Source organism: Halichoerus grypus, chromosome 4 (assembly GCF_964656455.1).
Source record: "Halichoerus grypus chromosome 4, mHalGry1.hap1.1, whole genome shotgun sequence".
In the NCBI taxonomy this organism is placed as follows: domain Eukaryota; kingdom Metazoa; phylum Chordata; class Mammalia; order Carnivora; family Phocidae; genus Halichoerus; species Halichoerus grypus.
Window position 1 is genome coordinate 126674236 of NC_135715.1, and position 23867 is coordinate 126698102.

Below are 23867 nucleotides of genomic sequence, written 5' to 3' on the forward strand. Positions count from 1 at the left end.
TTCTTTTCTTTCAAATTATAGATACCTATCAGCCTATTATAGTAACTCATTTTTTTCTCTGTTTGCATGGAGCTAGATACATTTTGGTCTGAATGAGCTCTGTAAACTTGGGCAAATTATAGAACCTCTCCAAGATTCAGTTTCCTTCTGTGTAAAAATTAAGTAGACTACTAACTATCACTCACATATGGTTATTGCAAAGATGAGTAAACTAACATGTGACAACAAGTGATGATGTGTAGAACATTCAGCAGTGTCATCTCTCTTGACCCATCCTTTCTTCCCCCATTCCTCTCTTTTTGATAGGATACCTTAAGTTTTAAGAGCCACTCCTATAAATAATGTTCAAATTATGTCTCTTCCAAATTGGCAGGAAGCCTAATGGTTGAGACTATTTCATTTTTCTGCATTGAAGGTTGATAATCAATCAGTATCATGATTATCACACTCTCTATCGTAGCTGCCAACATCAATGTCAAAACCATTACCACCACCATTCCTTGAGAGCCTACTACTGGGGACTTGGAGGATTCTTACTTTATTTTTTTATTTTTATTTTTATTTTTTTGAGAGAGAGAACACATGAGCAGTGTTGGGGAGGGGTAGAGGGAGAGGGAAAGAGAGAATCTCAAGTAGGCTCCACAACCAGCGTGGAGCCCAATATGGGGCTCAATCTCATGACCCTGAGATCATGACCTGAGCCAAAATCAAGAGTCAGACACTTAACTGACTGAGCTATCCAGGTGCCCTGGATTCTCACTTTAAAGGCTTTATTTGTACCACATATTTTATTTTTTCACAATATTTGTTGACCTCTTATTCTACTTGTTGGTTTTTAGCTTTTTCTGAAAACCTTACTTTTGTAAAGGTCAGGAAGAACAATTGAGGCGGTAAGCTGCTACAGTTTTTACCTACCTATGCTCACTCCCAAATGCTAAATATGGAGTTCAGTCTTCCAGGCTGTGGTCCCTTCCATCCAATGAGTGTAACATGGCTTTATTAAGACATAATGCGCCTATACCGATTGTTCCCGTATCAGTAGGAGAATGGGGTGCACTGCAGCGCCCAACGCATCCTCAAGTATTGATATAACATCACTATGAACCACTCCGGTCCTTTTCCATTTAGTGATTTTCTCTACTCTTTCCATTATGATACCATTATAATTTTTACTCCAGTTGGCTCACTTTCATTCTTTATGTCTCAATTCAAATATCATCTTCTCAGAGGGCCTTCCCTGAATTCTCTCTCAAGTGACCTCCTCCAATTTATCTTTCTTTCATTACCCTGGTTATTTCCTACATAAAACTTACCACAATCTGTATTTATCTTGCTTGCTTGTTATTTATTTATTTGATTATAATTTTTCTCCCAAATTAGGCTATATGCTCCATAAGGGCAGGAATCTGTTGTCTTAATTTTCCTCCACCCAAAAAAAAAAAAAAAACATAGGTAGAACCTGAGACAAGGAGTTGGGACCAAGTAGGTTATGTGAAAAGTGATGCAAGGAAGCACCAAAAGAGGTCCGGGAGAAGTGAGATAGGGAAGTGAGAGAAGCTCATTATTCCATCTGTTGATGAGCAAGTCACTGATTGGCCAATTGAGGCTCATTCTTCTGGGGACCTTCTGAGGAACATAATGTAGAAAGTGCAGTCAGTTCTGATAAAGTGTGGCACATGCCTTCCTTAAAAAAAGCACTGTACTACACAAAAACATACAATAAAACCACAGAGCTTGTGGGAATAAAAATGAAGTCAGAAGCACAATACTCAAAACTTTCATCAGTCACACATAAAAAAGGCAGGATGCTTAAACATGGTAGCACAGTGTCACACATGTCAAATGGTTAAGAAATATATCAAACCTACAATAAATATGACACTTGGCTTTGAAGAGAGCCTGATGTTTGCTGGTGGAAGGGCATGCTGGGAGGGTTGCAGTTTGTGAGCTACTGCAAAGTGGCAGAAGAACAATTATGTGAAATCTGATGGAAACTTGTAACACAAGTTGTGGCTGGGTGTGGCTCACAACATATGTCGTGCTCTGAGGTCACAGGGAGATGTTTCATGTGTGTGCATATGTGCCTTTTTATTTTTATTTTTATTTTTTGTATTTTTATGTAGCTTTGGTCAGCTTCATGCTGTTTTCTCCATTCACCAAGATCAGGAATTATCATACTTTTCCTTAAATGATCAGATAGTAAATATTTTCAGTATTGAGAGCTCTATAGACCCTACCACAGTCACAGAAAGGAGGTGTAAGGAAAAAACAAACTTGTCTGTAGTGCTCCAATAAAACCCGATTTACAAAAATAGGCAATGGGCCAGAGTTTTCCACTCCCTAATTTAATTTAATGTTTCTCATGGAAGAAATCATGCATAAGAAAGCACAAAACTTGGGTTCTGCTCAAATCATTCCTTAATATATCGATTGTGTCGGAACAAATTCACATTTTCAGAACAAGCATGACAGCAGAATTGATTGTACCTCAGAATTTTCCCTTTGAGGAGATTTGTCCTGATAATGCTTAATTCCCAGTTCTGCTGAGCTACGCACTGTGTGGGATGAACAATTTCCTGAGTTCTGGAGGAAACCCAACATTTAGATTGAGAAACAAAAATACGTGAGTGGAAAAGCTGTCAGCCTGCATAGGAATTGTCCTCTACTGCCAGAGGCTGAGGTGACATGAGATGTGGCATCGCATGCATCTCCCTCACTTGTTTGTCTAATTCACTGCTGCATCTTCAGTGTCCAGAATGTATTAGACACTCGTGACAAATGGCTTACCTTGCAAAGGGGTCCACTAACTGAAGAAACCCAGGAATGAAGACAACCCAGTTTATTCTTAATTGAAATCTTTACTCCTCTTGGTCAGACTTAGCAATATTCCCGACAATGCTTCATTTCCATGGTTACAAGAATGCAGAGTTCTCACAGTTTCTTCCTACTCTCTCATTTGTCTCCCTATATCTTACTAAGACCTCTTTTATTCAGTGTATCAATTTGGCATATACTACTTCTAACAACTCAACATACATTTGCAAGCACAATAATCACATGATTATACTTTCCTAGCCCTCATGCTAAATACATTCTATATTAATTTTTCTTACTCTAATAAATTTCCCGGCTTCAACATGAAGGATTTCATATCTAATCAATAGTAGCGAGCAATGCCTCTGACATAAGTGGTAATATACCTTTCATGGTGAGAATAACAGATATTCTAAAAGAAATGTAGTTATTACTAGAATTTTGCTTAAAAATGGCATTTTTTATGGATGTAAATGTATCACTCCAAAATTTACATGTTGAAGCCATAATCCCCAATGTGACTGTATTTGGAGATATGGCCTTTAAGGAGGTAATTTAGGTTAAATGAGGTTATAAGGGTGGCCCTAATCAAACACTGTCCTTAGAAGAAGATAAAGGAAGAGACACTAGAGAGCTCCCCCTCCCCACTTATGCAAAAAGAAAAAGCCACATGAGGACACAGTGAGAACACATCTGAAAGTCAGAGGACAGATCTCACCAGAAATGAACCCTGCTGGTGTTTTGATCTTGGACATCTAGTGTCCAGAACTGTGACAAAGTAGATTTCTGTGTTTTTAAGCCACTCTGTGGTATTTTATATGGCAGCCTGATCATAATAATACAGATGTATTTAGAATCAGAGGGGGAAAAAAGAACAGGTAAAGAAAGGTTTATAAAATAAGAAAACATTCGTAATATTAAGAGCTATCCAGAAGCAACTAGGAACCCATGGAAAATAATTCAATAAACATTTATTAAGCCCTGAACCTAACAAACTTTGCTGTTTTAATCAACAATTATTATCTATCTCCACATCCTCCACCACTACTTTTGCGTTATTTCTAGCATAACAAGTCTCCTACTAGGGAGACATAGAATTAGAAAAAATTAATATTATAAAAAATTTAAAATATTTGTGTGTTGGTTTCATCCTGTGGCTTTCCACCAGGGACTATACAACAGAAAGAAATTTAGTCTAAGGAATGTCAAGCTTAGAGAAGAAAGGGGAAAAATGAAGCCTTGTGAATAAAGATGCTTTCTGTATGTAACAGGCTTTCTAAGTAGACTGAATCCCTTTATATTGTGCTTTTCGGGGTTTATAAGACCAATTTCTCTATCCTTGAGCTGAAGTTAATACTTTTGGAGAATCAGAAATTAAACAACTTTGCAGGAAGTATAACTGTTGAGGGTGAGACACTTGCCTACTCTAGGGATCTTTCATTAGGTATTCTCCACCAGAAAGAATGAACAAACTTGGTTAAGAAGAAAATCTGATTAGTGGTTATTATTTCCTGGACTCAAGGTAGTGTCCATTAAACCAGAGGTCAGACATGGGAAGAACATGGAGTTCAATGAAGACAAAATCTTGGCTGCAGTTATTAGCCCAACAAATAAGTACTAGAGGAGGCTGTTAAGTTTTTGAGGGGACTCCGTTGACACAAAGCCACTTAATGACCTATGAATGTTCAACCCTCAGGCCACCAACTTAACACCAACAGGAAGTGGACCGCTATGGACGTAGAAATGGGTGCCTCTCTGTTGTGATCATGAAAAACAATGGAGAAGAAGCCTCTTCCTTGAGAGCAGAACTATCTTCTAGATTGGCCAATACAGAAGCCTATTCCATTGGTCGGCAGGGAGTCTTTATTTCTATTTAGCAGGAAATATATGCTGTGGAAAAAAAGACCACCGCTTTTTCTAGTCTGCTCTTTTTTAAGCAGGTGCCTTTCTTGTGGAAATTGTATTCCTGTTCCATAATTTCATATCATGTATTGTGGAGGTGGGTCGCTAGATACTACAAGGGGCCTTACCCAACTAAGAACAATATGCTGGCCATACTTGCCTCACCTTGGGCCAGGGTTTGCCTCTTATTTTGCCTTGCTCTTGTTCTTGTCCATCAGAAAAAGAAACATCCTATTGTACAGCATAAGCAAAGCTGTTACTTAAGAGAAAGGAATTGTCTTTTATTTTGTAGGCAGATCCTTTTTTAAAAATTGTGGTAAAATATACGTAGCATAAAAACTAACCATTTTAAAGTGTACAATTTTGTGACATTTGGTACATTCAAAATGCTGTGAAGCCATCACCACTATCAAGTCCCAAAACATTTTCATCACCCCAAAAGGAAACTCCATACCTACCTATTAGTAGTTACTCCCATTCCCCTCTCCTCCAGCCCATGGAGACCACTGATCTACTTTCTATCTCCATGATTTTGCCATGATTTTGACTAATTTCTTTAGTCAGCTATTTTCCCAGGAAAAATTTAATAAAATAGTAAAAGTCAAGACAATTTTAGAGCTAGAATTCACTAATTCAAAATGATCAGATTCATTATATATTTCACCCCAAAACTACACAGTATATGAAACTAAGCAGATTCTGTATGGCATTTTTTCTCTTTTCCCACTCAATATCATTATTAAAGTATTTTTAGGAAATTATACTCAAATTACCACTTGATCTCACTTTTTCTTGTATAATCATCACAGAAATTGAAACAAATATATTTACCTATCAGTAGGGACCCTCACTGACCTTTGTCTAATTCTATCTGATGACCAGCCAATACTGACCGATCAGAAAGCTCTTATTGACAGAAAACAAAACAAAGCAAAACAAAAACCTATCAGGCCCCGTTAAAAGTTTCTTTAGTTCAAAAGAAGGTGACTTTTTGAAAGATACAAAAGTTTATTCTTATAAAAAGTTATTTAAATAAACAGAAAAAGAAAACACATTAGAAACAAATGATTTATATTCTCAATAAGGTTCAAAAAAGATTTTGCCTATTTGAGTTATAAACAAGGAGTATAAAAGTATAAAAATGAGACTATTCGACTTTATGAGGAATTTAAAGAGAATTTGAAGCATAAATACCACACTTAAAAAATAATGAAGACAGTAAATGCTGTAGAAAATCAAATGACTAAAGAAGTCAATCTCAAGAAATTCCCCCAAAATTTAAAGTGAAAGAAGGGAAATTTTTAAAAATAAAATATGGGGAAACTTAGGTCAGATTCTGCAGAATCCATCCTACCAAAATGGATTTTATTTTTTTTATTTTTTTATTTTTTTATTTTTTTAAAGATTTTTTTTTAAAGATTTTTATTTATTTATTTGACACAGAGAGATACAGCGAGAGAGGGAACACAAGCAGGGGGAGTGGGAGAGAGAGAAGCAGGCTTCCCACGGAGCAGGGAGCCCCATGTGGGGCTCGATCCCAGGACCCTGGGATCATGACCTGAGCCGAAGGCAGACGCTTAACGACTGAGCCACCCAGGTGCCCCAAAATGGATTTTAAACAGTATCAACAGAAATAATAGAATAAAAAAACATTGTATCTAAAAAAATCTTAGTCAAAAATTGAGAGTGGAAACTCTTTGAAATAACCTTAATGAAAAGAGAATAATAAGTATTCTGGTGGGATTTTTGAAGATTAAACATAAATAATCTTATGAGCACATGCAGTTGCTTCTGCCTGAACCTTCTGGTCCCCCTGCTTCCCTAGTGCCAAATTCCCAGCCTTTTCCATTGTTTGGGTCTCAATTTTGGTCATATCACTTTAGAGGCCCTTGTCTGACAACCAGAAACCAAGGTTCCTTCCTAGTGTTTTCTATCACAGCACAGGTTTACTATAATTAGAATATTTTTCTTAGTTTTATTGATATATTTATTTATTTATTTTATTTTTTTATTATGTTATGTTAATCACCATACATGACATCATTAGTTTTTGATGTAGTGTTCCATGATTCATTGTTTGCGTATAACACCCAGTGCTCCATGCAGAACGTGCCCTCTTTAATACCCATCACCAGGCTAACCCATCCCCCCACCTCCCTCCCCTCTAGAACCCTCAGTTTGTTTCTCAGAGTCCATAGTCTCTCATGGTTCATCTCCCCCTTTTTTTTATTTTTATATATTCACCTCTTTACTGTATCTTTTCTTACAAAACTCCGTACATTAGGATCATGTCTATTTTAATTTATTATTTTTAGCCTATGGTCTAGCACTATGCAAAATTAACTATTTATAAAACCAAATATTTATTAAATCAAGAGAGAAGAAGGAGAACAGCATTATATTTTTGGATTAAAGAAACAAAGAATGGGAAAACAGTAGTGAGGAAAAGATTACGCTTTTTTTCTTCCATAAGGAAGAAGAAACTTCCACATATCAGCGAGATTATAGGATAATTGTCTTTCTCTGATTGGCTTATTTAGCTTAGCATGACACCCTCTAGTTCCATCCACGTCGTTGCAAATGGCAAGATTTCTTTTTCTTTTTTTTTGATGGATGAGTAATATTCCACTGTATGTGGAATTTAAGAAACAAAACAGAGGATCATAGGGGAATAGAGGAAAAAAATAAAACAAGATGAAATCAGAGAGGTAACAAACCATAGGAGACTCAAGCGTAGGAAATAAAAGGAGGGTTGCTGGAGAGGAGGGGGTGGGGGGATGAGGTAACTGGGTGATGGACATTAAGGAGGGCACATGATGTAATGAGCACTAGGTATTATATAAGACTGATAAATCACCGACCTCTACCTCTGAAACCAATAATACATTATATGTTAATGGAAGTTAAATAAATTTTTTAAAAAAGGAAGAAGAAACTATTACGATTTGTTATTGTTCTTTATGATGTAATGACAATAAGAGTAATAATAATGGTGCAATGGACTAACTGTCCCCTAAAATTCATATGTTGAACTCCTATCCCCTACCATGATGGAATTAGGAGGTAGGGCCTTTGGAAGGTAATTAGTTCATGAGGGTAGAGCCCTCATGAATGAAATTTAGTGTCCTTAGAAGAAGAGACATGAGAGCTTACCCTCTCTCTGCTCTCCACCATGGGAAAGGACACAAGGAGAAGAAAGCAGTGTATAAAACAGTAAGAAGGCCCTCAGCAGACACCAAATTTACCAGCACCTGGATCTTGGATTTCCAGTTATCAGAACTCTAAGAAATAAATGTTTGTTGTTGAAGGCACCCAGTCTGTGATCTCTGGTATAAGCAGCCCAAATGGACTAAGAAAATTGTTTTCAACTGTATAGTACTTAAGATGTGCTAAGGACTGTAATTATATACACTCATTTAATTCTCAAAAAAACATATAAGGACTCTTGCTTTGTAGATAAGGAAACTGTCACAGAGAAGTTAAACAACTTGCCTGAGTCACACCTTTGGGAGGTATCAAAGCAAGGCTTTGATTTTAATCTCCACATTTCACAGCATAATGTTGGCTTATGAATTTCACAGAAAAACTTTGAGAAAACCATTCATGTAACTAAAAAGCATATGGCTAACTTTGAAACGATTCTGGAAGTTAATAAGCAAATAAAACCACTTATTTAGAAAAAGGAACAGGTAGGAACTACAAAATAAGTGAAATACATGCCAAAATTAAACATTATAGCTTTAAAATGCAGATCTATTTGTTCAATTCATTCAGTCCACAAGTATTTGTGAGTACCTATTATATACTAGGCAATATTCTAGGTCCTTTGTGTAGAGTGGTTAACAAAACAGGCAAAAATGTCTTCCCTCATTGAGTATGCATTCTACTAAAAGAGCCAGATGATCAACAAGACAAATTAAGTAAATATTAAATACGCTAGACAATAGTACATACTAAAGAGAAAATGTGTCAGGAATATTCAAAGAATAGCAAGGAGACCAGTGCAGCTATGCAGTGAGACAATCAGATCTGCACATGAGATCAGCAAGTTCCCGAGGAACCAGGGAATGTAAAGTCTGGTACATCAGGAGAAAGAATTCAGATTGCTTAAAAACAAGCAAGCAAGCAGACTAACAAAATAAGATAATCAGTTCACAAGAAAAATTAAAAGAAAGAAAGGATGTACAATGGCTAAAAATGAAACAAAGAAAGCAAAAGCAGAGCTGGGCCTACCCTACTAGCAAAAGAGAACTCCCCAAGTAAAACAGATCAGTTTGATGTAATGACAATAGAAAGTCAATAAAAATGTCATTTTACATCTGTCACAGTATCAGCGCTAATAACGAGATATACACTGAGATGTTGAAATTCAATGTACATTGACAGAAATACGACTGCAGTGAGAGATTTTAAAATACTGGTAATGATCAAAAACTTACTAGTAAGTAGAAAAAATGTGAATGATTTAAACAGTACAGTTAATAAAGATGATAGAATAATAGATACACTATCTTTCTATTATGACCCGCTAGAAGAAAACACAACTCAAAATAGCTGCCAGATTAGGAAAGATCTGGTTTGAGAGTACCCTGAGCAAAGGACTTCGATGATAACTGCAGCTAATCCTCACTGATTCTTAGTCGACCCTCTGCATCATAACTAAGTACCTACATGAAATAAGAACCTCTCTTGCTCCAAAAAAGTCATGATATAAATACCTCATTATGAATAACTACAGATTTTTAAACTGTGGGCTTTAACATGAAATAGTGAAGGAAGTAATTAACTGTTAATGGAGGGCTCAGTTGCAGAGCCAGGCACTTACTGAGGAATTCTGGGTGCTTGCGATTGCCCCTAGAGGAAAAAATTATAAACTAGAGAAGAAACTCGCTAAAATAGGGTTAAAAATAGCATAAACTAATGTTTTTTAACCTCATCTGATATCCCTGTGGAACAGTAGCCTTTTGGAAGAAAACGGTATTCTGAAGTTTCTGTGGCCAATAGAGAAAAACTCCCCACACTATTTCTTTTCATTGAGTGTGTTAATTGGGAACACGGTCCCCATACCCTCTACTCCTGGCTTCCCTGAGGAAGAATTTCTTCTCAACATACTGTTCACCTCTCTTTGTCATTAGAAAGGTAAGGTAATTTATCTGATGGGTAAATCTGAGGTAATGAACCAGGCATGCTTGGCTCACCTCTGCCTTCCTTGCTCTTGGGAGCAAGCTGTCTGCTGGAGAAACACACTATTCCACTATTGCTCCAGGGGGGTTACCTCTTTGGGGTGGTGACCTGGTCTAATTATCCAAGGTTGCCAGCAACCTACAGGGCAGTGATGATGGGGATATGAGTCTACCAAATGAACAAACCTAAATGCCATACCACAATCCATTCACTATCAATAGCAAAGGCAATATGTTGACTTTTATGTTATCATTCTTTTTTTTTACTTCTTATTCAGAATTGGGTAGAAAAAAATACTGCTATTTATGGAGAACCTTTTGGAAATCCCAAAAAGAATACCTCTGGAATGTTCTTAGGAAGAACAGATACTTAGAGAATTATGATGGAAGCAGGGGCAAAGAAGGGAGCACAATATAATCCACTCCCCCCCCACACACCACTTTGGAATCCATGATTCCAAAGTCACTTTAAATCAGTCAAGAAAGGTAAGAAAGACTTAGAACAGTAACCAAAAGTGTTTAATAACTTAGCTAAGTTAAATTCTCTGTACACAAATGCCAACAAATAAGGCCACAAAGTAGATTTCAAAATTGATAATACACTTACAGCTATTTCTTAAAACTTGTTTAGCAAGGAGATTAACATTTGGTATACTTATACTTATTTGGTAAAGGAATGGAAAATTGTGGAATTCTTTGTCAATAAGAAAGGTCACAATAAAAGGGTATAACTTCTATGTATAACTTCACCTCAAACTTAAAACAAGCCCAACCTGAATGAAAGAGTAAAGTCTCAGTCTTAGATTGCTTATTTCCTTTCTTGTTTATTTTAATATTGGTGCCTTCATGCAGCTAGAAACAGAGAAGAATTTTACTTTTCAACAAAATCAGATAATATATATTATGATAAGGCATGATATTTTAAGCTTGTCCTTTGCCCTTAGTTCTCATAAATCTACTGATATGTGGACATTTCTTAGAAATAAATGTTGGTGAACTATTTTTAAAATGATAATTTGTCTAACAAGGGTATAGGCTTGCTCCTGAGATAATGAGTTTCTCATCATTGTCAGAGTCCAAGCAGAAGTTGAATGACTGATCATCTGGTAAGGATGATGATAATTTCCAACTCAGTGTTCAACAAACTCTAATCTCCCTCTCTCCTATTTTTAAAATTTGAATTTATATATATTTTAACATTTTTTTCCCTAATAGTTGTTTAGGAATACTAAGAAGCAATCATTTTTCACATCTGTCAAATGAACATTTTTTACAACTTCTTTTTTTCTTTTGATAATTTCCCACTATGGAAAACACTTTCTTACAATACATGCTTGTCCATCTTTGACCTTACACTAAGAAATTTTACTTCTTTTAATATTATTGAATATCCCCTACCTGGTTCTTGTAGTCTCTCCTAGTAAGATGGTTATACCATCTGGGAATAATTTATTTTAAAGCGTAACTACAGTCATAGGCCCATAGGCTCATATTGTTAGAAAAGTAAATGAATTATGTATATCAGTAGTGCTTTGGTCTACACCAATGTTAAAAAATTTACAGCAGAAGGGTTGCCACTCCTAGTCCCTTGACCATTAATTGATTATTCTGTCCCCTTGAGGTAGAACAGGTCTTGACATGCTATGCAATATAGATCAGTAGAGAAGCAATGAGAAGGGAGTAGATTTGGCCTTTAATCAAGAGATGAAATCTAATTGTAATCTAGAGTATATACCATGTCAAAGATCTAGTAGTGTAATTTTATTATTATTATTATTATTATTATTTAAAAGATTTTATTTATTTACTTATCTGAGAGGGGGTGGAGGGGAAAGGACAAGCAGACTCCATGCTGAGCGCTGAGCATAGGAGCCCAAGGCCACTGACCCCACTATCCAGATATTTCAACCTAAGTTGAAATCAAGAGTCTGCCACCCAACCGACTGAGCCACCTGGCACCCCTAGTGTAACTTTTTTAATTGAACCACTGTTGACATTACTTTTTTTTTTGAAGAATTAATATTTTTATTTATTTTTATTTATTTGTTATGTTATATATTATGTTAATCACCATACATTACATCATTGGTTTTTGATGTAGTGTTTCATGATTCATTGTTTGTGTATAACACCCAGTGTTCCATGCAGTACGTGCCCTTTTTAATACCCACTCACCAGGCTAACCCATCCCCACCCCCTCCCCTCTAGAACCCTCAGTTTGTTTCTCAGAGTCCATAGTCTTTCATGGTTCGTCTCCCCCTCCAATTTCCCCCCCTTCTTTCTTCCCCTCCTGCTATCTTCTTCTCCTTCTTCTTCTTCTTCTTCTTCTTCTTCTTCTTCTTCTTCTTCTTTCTTCTTCTTCTTCTTCTTCTTCTTCTTCTTCTTTTTTAACATAAAATGTATTATTTGTTTCAGAGGTACAGGTCTGTGATTCAACAGTCTTATACAATTCACAGCACTCACCATAGCACATACCCTCCCCAATGTCTATCACGCAGCCACCCCATCCCTCCCACCCCCCACCACTCCAGCAACCCTCAGTTTGTTTCCTGAGATTAAGAATTCCTGTGTTGACATTACTTCTAACATACAGCCTCTTAAATGTTTCAATAAGTTTAAAGGATTTGAGCAAAATGATGAATGTGTCTCTACCTCTTGAATTATGGCAAACAAATTACAAGAAATGGTATGTACCTGTGGGTGTTCAATAACTATGAATTGAGTAAACTTCACCTCCCTAAATCTGAAGAAGCTACAGATAATAAAATGCCATATTGCTATGGCATTTGTATGAAAACTCTCATAAATATATTCAATAATAATATATTTATAAAATGTTCAATCATTATATAAATGCAATTAAAAATTGAGCAAATTACGGGACAGACAGGTAACAGGAATAGGTGATATAATCAAGACATGTTCAACCAAACTTTGCTGTTGCTTAATTTTATTAATGGAATTGTTATTATATATATAACACAACTGTTTTATGTGTCTTAGATTAAATATGTGTTAAACCATTCCAAATTATAAAACAGAACAGTCACTAATATACATAGCCGAAGCTAAGAGCCAAAACATAACTATAATCCTCTGTATCCAATATACTTCAATAAGAGTTCGATAAGATACAAACTATAGAAGTTTGTTTAGCAGAAGCAGTAACAAGCACAATAAATATTTAAAAAGATGAGGACCTGATTTACCAATTTCGCAAAAGAGCCCATAGTTGGATAGGTACACAATGTGTCTTCATCAATGCATGCCTTCACTCTGTTTCTTGAACCAGTCAATGCAAAATAATACCAGGAAGTCCAATATACTCTACCTGATTGACAAACAGGGAAAATGTATTTGACAGTATACTGGATTTGAAAAGAAGACCTGTATTTTGCAAGAGAACACAAGTGATGAACACCTGCTCACAGTGTGATGAAATAAGATCACTAGCAAAATAAATATTTGTGCAATTGAAATGATAGATTGAGGAGGCAGGGGCCAGGGAGAAAGGGAAAGTGTAAGGCATATGATTAAGAGATAAGAGAAATACACACATATGTATACATATTATATGTAAAATAAATATTAATAAACACTCATTCCTATCTTTACAGAGAGAAATGCCATAATGGAGTCACACAGAGAGATAACATCCAAATATCTTATCAAATTGGCCAATACTGAAGAGTTCTTAGCCAGTACCATTTTGAGTTATTGTCACTATTTAAACTGTATTTCAGATAAAAATCGAAAGAAAGGAAGGAAGGAAGGAAGGAAGGGAGAAAGAGAAAGAAAGAAAGAAAGAAAGAAAGAAAGAAAGAAAGAAAGAAGAAAGAAAGAAAAAAGAGAAAGAATGAGAAAGAAAGAGAAAGAAAAATATGTATACAAACAAAAAAGAAAAAATGCAAGCAAAATTTCATGTATAACCAATTTAATAACATTGATTTTTTTCATGATAACATGCATTTCAAACTTGAATTCCATAATATTTTAGGTCTATTTGGTAAACAATGTTAGGTTGAAAAACTAAAGTATGAATAAAGATTTACCCAATGGGATATAGTAGCTTAGCTTAAAAGACTGTAATTGTGCACATAATGTTTAATGTTTATCTTTAAAAGAAGTGCTTAATTCTGTGAAAGTACTTTCCCAGAAAATTACTTTTTAATCTTCCGAGAGGCAGCCTTTCCATTGATTCTCAAGCACAATAAGAAAAGGAGGGCTAAGAACAAAGGCCCAAGCTTAAATAATAGAAAAGGTAAACCACCATGTGAGCATAATTGGGAAATCCAATATTTAGGCTGAGATGATTATTATTTCATTCTTTGAAGATAACTGTATTTCAATTTACTTCTGTTTGCTAGAACAAATTTTATAGGGATAGCTACCAGAGGAATTAATTTTGATTCCTGAAATTAGGTATGGAAGTAACAGAAAATTGCCCTGAAACCACAAGAGTACAAATTTGGCTTTATGAAACTGAACCTCTCCAGTCAAGCTGAACTAGCTGGTTACTCTACTCTCTGACAGTTAAAGTTATTTGCAAGTATTCTGTTGAATGTAAGGGGGATTTTGAAATAGAACTAAAAAATGACATCTTTTTTTTTAAGACCTTGTGAATATCCCTTAAATACATTCTTTTTACATACTTAGCAAATGAAGCAGCACTCAAAGATCACCGCCTGGCATTTTATTATTGATAAAATAATTCTGTTAGTCATTAAGGAGAAAAATCTTACTTTTCAAGAACCTGATAAAAAATTTAAAAGTTCATTACTATTTCTTCTTTGAAGTCTTGTATATAATAACTGAAATTGTCCCATGGAGTCTTAGAATTAGCAAACCCAGTATGAGATTCAATCTAAAAAATCAGATTTTAGAATGGGGTCCGAAAACTAAATTTTATATTTCTTTGATTTTTTTTCTGTTTTTACCGACTTATTTCATATTGAACTACTTGATATTCCTAACCTTTATTCAAATAAGAACAAAATCAGGTTGCTAAAACTCAAAGACCCACTGGAAGGCATTTTCAAGTATCATCCTAAGAAACTAGTAAATTACTATCATTTACGTTTCATTCTATCTTCTTATCATTCTTTTATTGGTAATTTTCTTTTGCTTACAAATATAAATTAAAGAGTTTTGGTTTTGGTTTGGTAGAGTAACTTTTACTGGTATAACTTAACCCTCTTCCAGAAAACAAATACAAACTCTAAACAAAGTATTTTTAAAAATAACTATTTGAAGGCATGGGAGATCAAATGTATTCATAAAATTAAAGGGAATTATATCTTAAAAGTGATTTCCTCATTTTACTAGAGCATATTTCAGTCCACCTGGCATGAGGTGACTAGAACCCAAGCAGAAAACTGCTGTCTCAGTGTCTTGAAGTCTCAGAGGACAGAGTTTGGGGCTGCCAGAATTGCTGAATATTGAGTGTAAAAATCCTGAGGGAAAAAGAGAACACTGAAGGGGTATGCCCCAAATCTATGTATAACTATCCTCAAATTACTGGCTGTTCCCTAAGCTGTGCATGCACGGAGAAGACTCTAATAATAATGGTGACAAACATCAAGTGGAAGACTGATTTAAGTGGGTAAGTATCTCAGTATCTTCCTACAGAAGGAAGATACAATTTTGAGTTTGGGTTCTTCTCAGTGAAATGCCACGAGGTCATGTCTTAAAACTATCAATGATGTAGCAGGACTAAAGTATTTATCTCAAACAGAGATAAAAGCAAAACATCTTTTTGAATCAAGTATGAAACCAAGCTTATATAGTTCAAGTTTAACAGCCAACAGTCTGAAAAACAAAAATCAACATTCTTCAGAGGAAGATAACAGAATTCAGATTTCTACTAAGTATTATCTACAATATATAGTGTACAATAAAAATTACTAGTTACATGAAAAAAAAATGTGGCCCATACTTAAGAGAAAGACCAGTCAGTAAGAGATTCCAAGATAACCCAGAAGTGGAATTTTCAGGAAAGAACTTTATAGCATCTATTAAAAGCATATTCAAGGATCAAAAGGAAACTACTGTCAAAATGAATGAATATATGGAGGATCTCAGTAGAGATATAGGAAATATAAAAATAACCCAATGGGAATTTAGAATTTATAAGCACGGTATCTGAAATAAAAGATTCACTCAAAGGGATCAACAGATGACTGGAGACAGCCAAAGAAAGGATCAATGTATGTAAAAAATGTTCAATAGAAATGATCTAACGTGAAAAATAGACATAAAAATGACAAGAAAACAGAAGAGCCTCAATGATTTGTGACACAAAATCAAGTGATCTATTATGTGTAATGGAAGTTCCAAAAGAACTAGAGAGAGAAATGGGATAGAAAAAAATATTTCAGCATATTAGAGCTGAAAAATTTCAAAATTTGGTAAAGAAAATAAACTACAAAGAGGTCAGCAAGTGCAAAATCGGATAACACAAACTAGGCCATATCCAGACATGTATAGTCAAACTGCTGAAAACCAAAAGAAAAAACAACGTATATTACAAAGAGAGACACACAGCTCTAAAAATCATGGCTTACATTTCAGCAGATTTCATGGAGCCCAGAATATAATGAAATTTTAAAGTGATGACATTTTAAAACCAATAACAAGGACTTCTACTTCTGGGATGATGGAGTACATGTATTTTCCGTATTCCTCAAAGAACAACAAAAAATATATATTAGGGCTGACCTTAATCTAATCTGACTGGTACCATTATAAGAAGAGAAAATTTGGACACAAACACCAGACATATCCATGCACAGAGGAAAGACAATGTGAGGACATAATGACAAGACAGCCATCGACAACCCAAGGAGAGAGGCCTCAGAAGAAACCAAATCTGCTGACACCTTGATCATAAACTTCTAGACTCCACAACTGTGTGAAAATAAATTTCTGTTGTTTAAGCTACCCAGTGTGTGGTACTTAGTTATGACAGCCCTAGAAAACTAAGATGACGATAGATGATAGATAGATGATAGATGATAGATAGATAGATAGATAGATAGATAGATAGATAGATAGGTAACAGACAGACAGACAGGTGTGTGTGTGTGTGTGTGTGTGTGTGTGTGTATACGTGTAAAATTCTAAGAAGACTCTGAAAGGTGGCAAGAAGGTAGACCAGCAGGGACCTCAGGACCCAAGGGACAGCATGGTGGTGAGTTCTATGGGATTTCTTTTTTTTGTATCCCAGACTTGGAGCTGAAGAAGATGATAGCCTAGAAATGTCAGAAAGTGCGGTCAAAAAACCCCCCGAAAACAAAAAAACATAAACATCTTCTCTCTAGCCAAGGGACCAGGAATAGGCAATCTAGTAAGACAGACAACTTTTAGACAATAACCAATCTACTCCAATAAAAAGCAAAGAAAAACTATGGCCACACTCCATCTACACCAGCAAAGCCTGAGTGGGAAAGCCAGACTTCCCCTTATTCCACTTGTCATTACCCTGAGGTGGTGTCGGACAAGGTCAAGTAAGAGTTGGGATTTTCATCTCCACCAGCTGGTAATGAGTCCCCTGATCCCAGAGTTAATGAAGACCACACAGCCTAGATCCCACACCCACCCAGCAGTAACAGAGCACTGCTCCTCACAGGTGTCATGGCAGGCCTAGAGGAGAGTCAGGACTCTTACCCAGCACTAATGGGGCCATTCCCACCACAACATCAGTGGACTCCACATGGGGAGCTCAGAGTTGAATGTTCAGCAAAGAGCAACAAAGCTCCCACTCTCTCGTGGGGAGAAGGCCAAGTGGGGAACCTGAAGTTTGACTTCCATCTGGAAGTACTGAGGCAACATCCCCATCCCCTTCCCCTTCCCTAATGCAGCAGTGTCAGAAAAAGTCAACCAAACCAGAATTTTAAATGAAATCTAAAGTCTCAGAACATAACATGAAAATGTGCAGATTTCAACTGAAAATCACTCCTCATATCAAGAACTAAGAAGATACCAGGCTGAATAAAAAAAAAAAAAAAATCAACGGACACCCAGATCAAAATGACAGAAATGTTAGAATTATCTGACATAATGAAACCTGGACGGTGAGTGGGGGGAAAAAAGCAATCTCAAAGGGTCCATACAGTATGAGTCCATTTATAGAACATTCTTGAAAAGACAAAGTTATAGGAATGGAGAACAGGTCTATGGCTGATAGGGGTTAAGAAGAGGGTAGGGGCCGGAGAGAAGTGGGTATGGCTATAAAATGTCAATATGAGGGATTCTCGTAACGATGAATATGTTCTGAATCAGTTGAAGGACTTAAGACAAAATCTGAGGTTTCCTGAAGTAGCAGGAATTCTGCCTTAAGATTGTAACGTAAAAATCCTGCCTGAATTTCCAGCTTTGTCGGCCTATACTACAGATTTTAGATTCAAGGCTACATCAACTCCTGCCTGAGCATCCAGATTTCCTACTAGTTAGCCCTCCCAACCACGTAAGATTAAATCTTTTAATATATCCTATTGGTTCTGCTTCTTTGGTTTTTATTATGTATATATCCAATAAGATAATAATGGTCATATAGTGGGATCATGAAAAGTACTCAATAACCCAAAGAAGGCAGGGAATGAGAAAAAAAGAACAAAGAACACACGACGAGGGGACCATGCCTCCTCGTCTCCTCAGTGCAGACTCATGTGCAGCCTGTGGGCATGAGGCAGACATGGCTGTAGGACTCCTAGGGCTGCTCCCTGACCCTGGCACCCACAGGGGGCTGGGAGCCTTCAGACCCAGCAGCTGCTCAGCCTGTGGCTTTGGGGGTCATGGATTTGGCACCCCACCCTCTACAACCCTACCTGCTCCTCATGTAGTTGGACAAACCCAGTAGAATCTGGTTGCTGGGTCTGCCACGTATCTGGAGCACAGAATCGGCCTGTGAATCAGGATGTTTTCAGATTCATACATAGAATAGCTCTTTGGCATTAGAGCAAGCTGAACTACTCAGGGCATGTGGGGCAGCGACCACAATAAAAAGCATAGCTCTGGGAGCAGCGTCCCTACTTCATGTAATCACCGACTCACTAATAAAAAGAATTACATGCAAGGCCTCAATTAGCCTTGCAGTTGACTTTTAACTGGGGATTGTTACTTGGATGGTCTGCTACCAAGGGCTCAGTTAATCCAGCTGTTTACCTGATTATTTTCTAGAATTCTGACAATGATATATGATACTATCTATGTTCATCAGGACAAAAGAGATGGTCTGAAGTCCACAGCACTGTGGCTCCGTAGAAACACCAAGCAGTGGCTCAGTGGCTCAGGGGCTTCAGTGTCATGATCCTGGAGGCACTGTACCCGGTAGGGTTCTAGTCAGAACCAGACCACTTGCTACTCCAAGGCTCTGACCACAGGAGACCATTAGGCTCATCAGGTTTATACTCAGACATCCACAGACCTGAGGATGGTGGAGATTAACTTTCCTCCAACCAAATAATAGGACTCACAGTTTTTTAGGGATTGTGCTTGGGAATTTGTGGAAAGAAAAGAGAGACAAAACAAAAAAATATAAATAGTAGAATATGAAATGGGCAAATGAAGTTTATCTAGGAATTATCAAAACAAATGTTTAGATAAGTTTCTCAGGTCTTGTTGCCACATATCTAGATTTGATTAAACAATCTGTTTCAATGTATTAAAAAGTTAAGAATCATAAGATGAAGATTTACAGCATTTTGCCTGGATGTTAGTCTAACCATTTGCTAGCAAAATTCTTACCCTATCACAGAAACCAGGGACTCCGGAATTTGAGATGACCTTGAGAATCTAAGTTGATATATTCTTCTGCTCATTGTAATTCTCTGAAATAATGGGGGTTATATATGTTTTGACACTTTAGAAAAAAATCTCAAGCATTTTAGAATACACATCTAAATGATTATCTCTGTATAAAAATGGACTTTCTTTTTAGGAAAAAATAAAAGCTGCTATGGAAAATTAGGGCTTATTGTTTTTAATTGTAACCTTTACTCACTGTCAAAAACTGTCATTCAGAAAACTATTCTATATATACATATATACACACACATATACTCTCTCTATATATGCACATATATATGAATTTAAATAAGCAAAAAATTATCTTGCTTACTATAAGAAAAAGAAACACGATAAACTGGAAAACAAAGAGCAATATTGTAAACTTAAATGCAAGTATATTGATAATTACTTCAAATGCATAAGGCCTAAGTGCTCCAATTATAAAGTGGAGCAGAGTAAGACTCACTTTATGTTGTCTATAAAAATCTACTTTAAATATAAATACAAAGATAGGTTAAAAGCAAAAGGATAAAAGTGATATATCATGTAAGCACAAATCAAAACAAAGTTAGAACGGTTGTAAGAATTATTAGATAAGATTTATTTCAGAGAAAGGAATATTATAAAGGATGAAGAGTAATGTTTTATAATGTTAATGTTTATAATATTAAGGGCCAATTCGTAATTGAATTAGATGAAGGTGGTCAAAAGGTACAAACTTCCCGTTATAAGATAAATAAGTCTGGGGATGTAATATTCAGCACGATGACTAATAGTGAACACAGCTGTGTGGTATATTTGAAAATTGCTAAAAGTAGATCCTAAAAGTTCTCATCACAAGGAAAACAACATTTTTTCTTTTCTTTTTTATTCTTTTGTATCTATAGGAAATGATGAATGTTAACTAAACTTATTGTGATCATTTCACAATACATGCAAATCAAATCAGTATGCTACACCTACCTTAAACTCATACAGTGCTGTACGTCAACTATATCTCAATAAAACTGGGGGGAAAGGTAAATTTTTCAAGGAGACATAAAACCCTAAATGTATCTGCACTTAATCAAATGTATAAAGCCAAAACTGACATAAAATCCTAAATGTATATGCACTTAATCAAATATATAAAGCCAAAACTGGCTTCCACAATATCAAGTGCCTTATTACCTAAGGGATGGTCCATAAATCTGTATTTTTCTAATCCTACCCCAAATGAATGGGAATGGCTAGAGAGGGAGGCATTAGTGAGGTTCATATTTCTTCCACCAATGTGGATCAACACAGTGGTTAACCTGAGCGCACACTTGTGAAGGAGAAGTTTGGGTTGAAATAAGTGGAAAGAATGTAAACTAATCACTGAGGGTAAAGGAGTTAACAAAGGAATTATTCATAAGGGAACACTAAACACTACTTTGGTACCTTGAAAAAGACTTAACAGCAAAAAAAATAATTTTCTCTCTTAGCTTTGGCTCAGATGCCTGTAAGGATGATATACTTTTTTCTGCTAAGCTCCATCATTACTAAAACAAAAAACCATAACCTGGGAGACAGCATTATGAAACATAGTTATTGGAATGGCTTATGTCATACCATGTTATGCCATGAAAGAACAGAAATCCTCATGACGTCTAAATGGAACAACATTAACAAGGTATGTCATTAGGCTCTCATTTTACAGGCTATATTTACTACTGTGATGCCAAATGGGACTATATGTGAATTTCTTTCTGTAGGCCAAACCTCATGCACTTTATTCTGTATTAAAACTGAAGATTGGGGTGCCTGGGTGGCTCAGTTGGTTAAGCGGCTGCCTTCGGCTCAGGTCATGATCCCAGGGTCCTGGGATCGAGTCCCGCATCGGGCTCCCTGCTCAGCAAGGAGCCTGCTTCTCCCTCTCCCTCTGCCTACCTGCCACTCCCCCTGCTTGTGCTCTCTCTCTCTCACTATCTCTCTCTCTGTGTCAAATAAATAAATAAATAAATCTTAAAAAAAAAAACCTGAAGATTATTGTGTAACCATCAATTTTAATGAACTGTTAAGAAAAGGTAGAACGATAGAATGTCTTCTGCTACTTGTCTAGCATCTCACAGTGTTGTACCTTTAAAGGAAAACTAAAAGAACATGTGAGTTCTTGAGATCAATCAGTCTAACCTATTGGTATATATACCAGAGATGCAATACCTGGAAATTTGGAGACTAGCTATGAAGGACATTCTGGTATGTATGTACGTGTATGTACGTATATATATATACATGTATATTTATACACACACACACACATACACACACGCTAATTTCCCATATGACTTTGTCCTGGAAAATATGGCATTTTTAGGTATAAGGTATGTTCCCCAATTACACATGGACAATTAGCACAGAGTGGGCACAACAAACATGATGGAAAAAAACAACAGTTCCAGATCAAACAGAGCTTTAGGGGATATAAGAGCAGGCCTAGAGATATTTAGATTAATGGAATTTGCTTTAATTAAGAGAGTTATCAGAGAAAAAAGTTCTTGGAAGAAAAGGTGGCTTGGGGAGTATTCAAATTCCATGAAGTAGACAGAAGACTGCAAGCTGTTTGTTCTGATAATACAGTTTTAACTAACAGTTTTTGCAAATGAAACAAAGTTAAGACAACATGCCCATACACAACAGTGAGATAAAGCTTTGTATCATAACACAGGCAGGAGTTTTGGATATATTACTTCAAATAGAGGCAAACATAACCCAATCCCATTGGCCTGGTATACAACTGCCAAAACACTAGTCCATTTATGGAAAATATACAGATCCCCTTATTAATACAAGTTTCCAAATGGGGAGTATATTTTATATCAGTCTTGTTAACATCTATGGCAATATCATAGATCAGAATAAGACAGTTCAATTGTATAATTTGTGAGTACAGATTTTAAATTTTACACGAATACACCCAAGAGACAGTTAAAAGACTCTCTTAAGAGCCTCCTTCCATTTGAAACCCATCTTGTTTTGATCCTGTGTGATGAGGAACCTATCTTCACACAGAACACCTAGAACTTCACATCTCCCTGAGACATAGTCTTTGGTTAATAATTGTGTACATAATAATGTTTGGCACATAGGAAATAGCTATTTCCATTGGAAAGTAGCAATAAACACTACAGTCATAATTTCTGATTTGTTTTGTAATTATATCTTTAATAGTCATAATAACGTTGCAATTTGGTACAATATTCAGGTCATTGGTAAAGTCAACTTGATAGATGACATAAGACCAATGATAATACAGAGCGTTGATCAAATGTACTGGGAAATTGACTTAAAATCTGCTTAGGATGTAATCTCCATGGGAGATTATGGGCCTGAATTGCACTTAGATCTCCTTAATACTAAGTTAATTATTTATTAAAAGCTATAAGCTTAAGCTTATAATACAGTTCAAACTGCAATAGGTAAAGGTTATAAGAAAAAAGTTAAGTTGGTGCAAAAATCTGATAAAATTTTCACAGGAATTACATTAGTTTGGTTGTCTTCTTAACTTGATAACTACAGTTCATTGGTATAATGTGGATTCATTTCATCTGGTCTGGATTGATCTCATGCTTATCTCCAGAGCTATCAACACTTGGTCAGTGCTATGGAAATTATTAAATGATGTACAGTATTCTGTACCTATGGGTTTCTGAGTTGTTTCAGGGCAGGATTTAATAGCCTAAAAGCATTGTTTAGAAATACTAATTGGATTTATAATTTGCACCTGGTTTCAGTAAATGGTAATGGGGCTCCAACAATTAAGGCTGGTCACATAGCTAGAATATGTCTATAATATCAGTGTACTCTAAAGACCTTCACCATTATAGACCTTGGGTTTCCTGATACTAAGATGCTTTGTCTGTAAGCAGTTAGTGATGGTTTGAGACCTTCAAAAATAAAGTTGTTTTGTGAAGACAAGTGTTTGAGACCTGTGAGTCCTGGTAACAATTGAACAATTAAGTTGATTAATGTGTAATTAGCTCAATTGTGTAATACACTACCAATTTCTCAAAAATTAATAGAAAAATATAAAGATCCAGATGAATTAGAACAACACTACCAACTTTGCCAAACTGACATTTATAGAACACTATTCCACACTAGGTGAACAAGTATTCTTTTAAAGTATACACAGAACATTCATCAAAATAAACCATATTC

At 36.0% G+C, this 23867-nt stretch overlaps 1 protein-coding gene, 1 long non-coding RNA gene and 1 pseudogene across 2 annotated transcripts in view; 2 read left to right on the forward strand and 1 right to left on the reverse strand.

The window, feature by feature from the left end:
- Window positions 1–19441, forward strand: part of LOC118552073 (4-hydroxybenzoate polyprenyltransferase, mitochondrial pseudogene) — a 28730-nt pseudogene extending 9289 nt beyond the window's left edge.
- KCNH7 (potassium voltage-gated channel subfamily H member 7) overlaps window positions 1–23867 on the reverse strand; it is a 639535-nt gene that overhangs the window by 613510 nt on the left and 2158 nt on the right. The gene's annotated exons all lie outside the window — the stretch shown is intronic.
- LOC118552072 (uncharacterized) overlaps window positions 1–23867 on the forward strand; it is a 230351-nt gene that overhangs the window by 100378 nt on the left and 106106 nt on the right. The window lies entirely within an intron of this gene.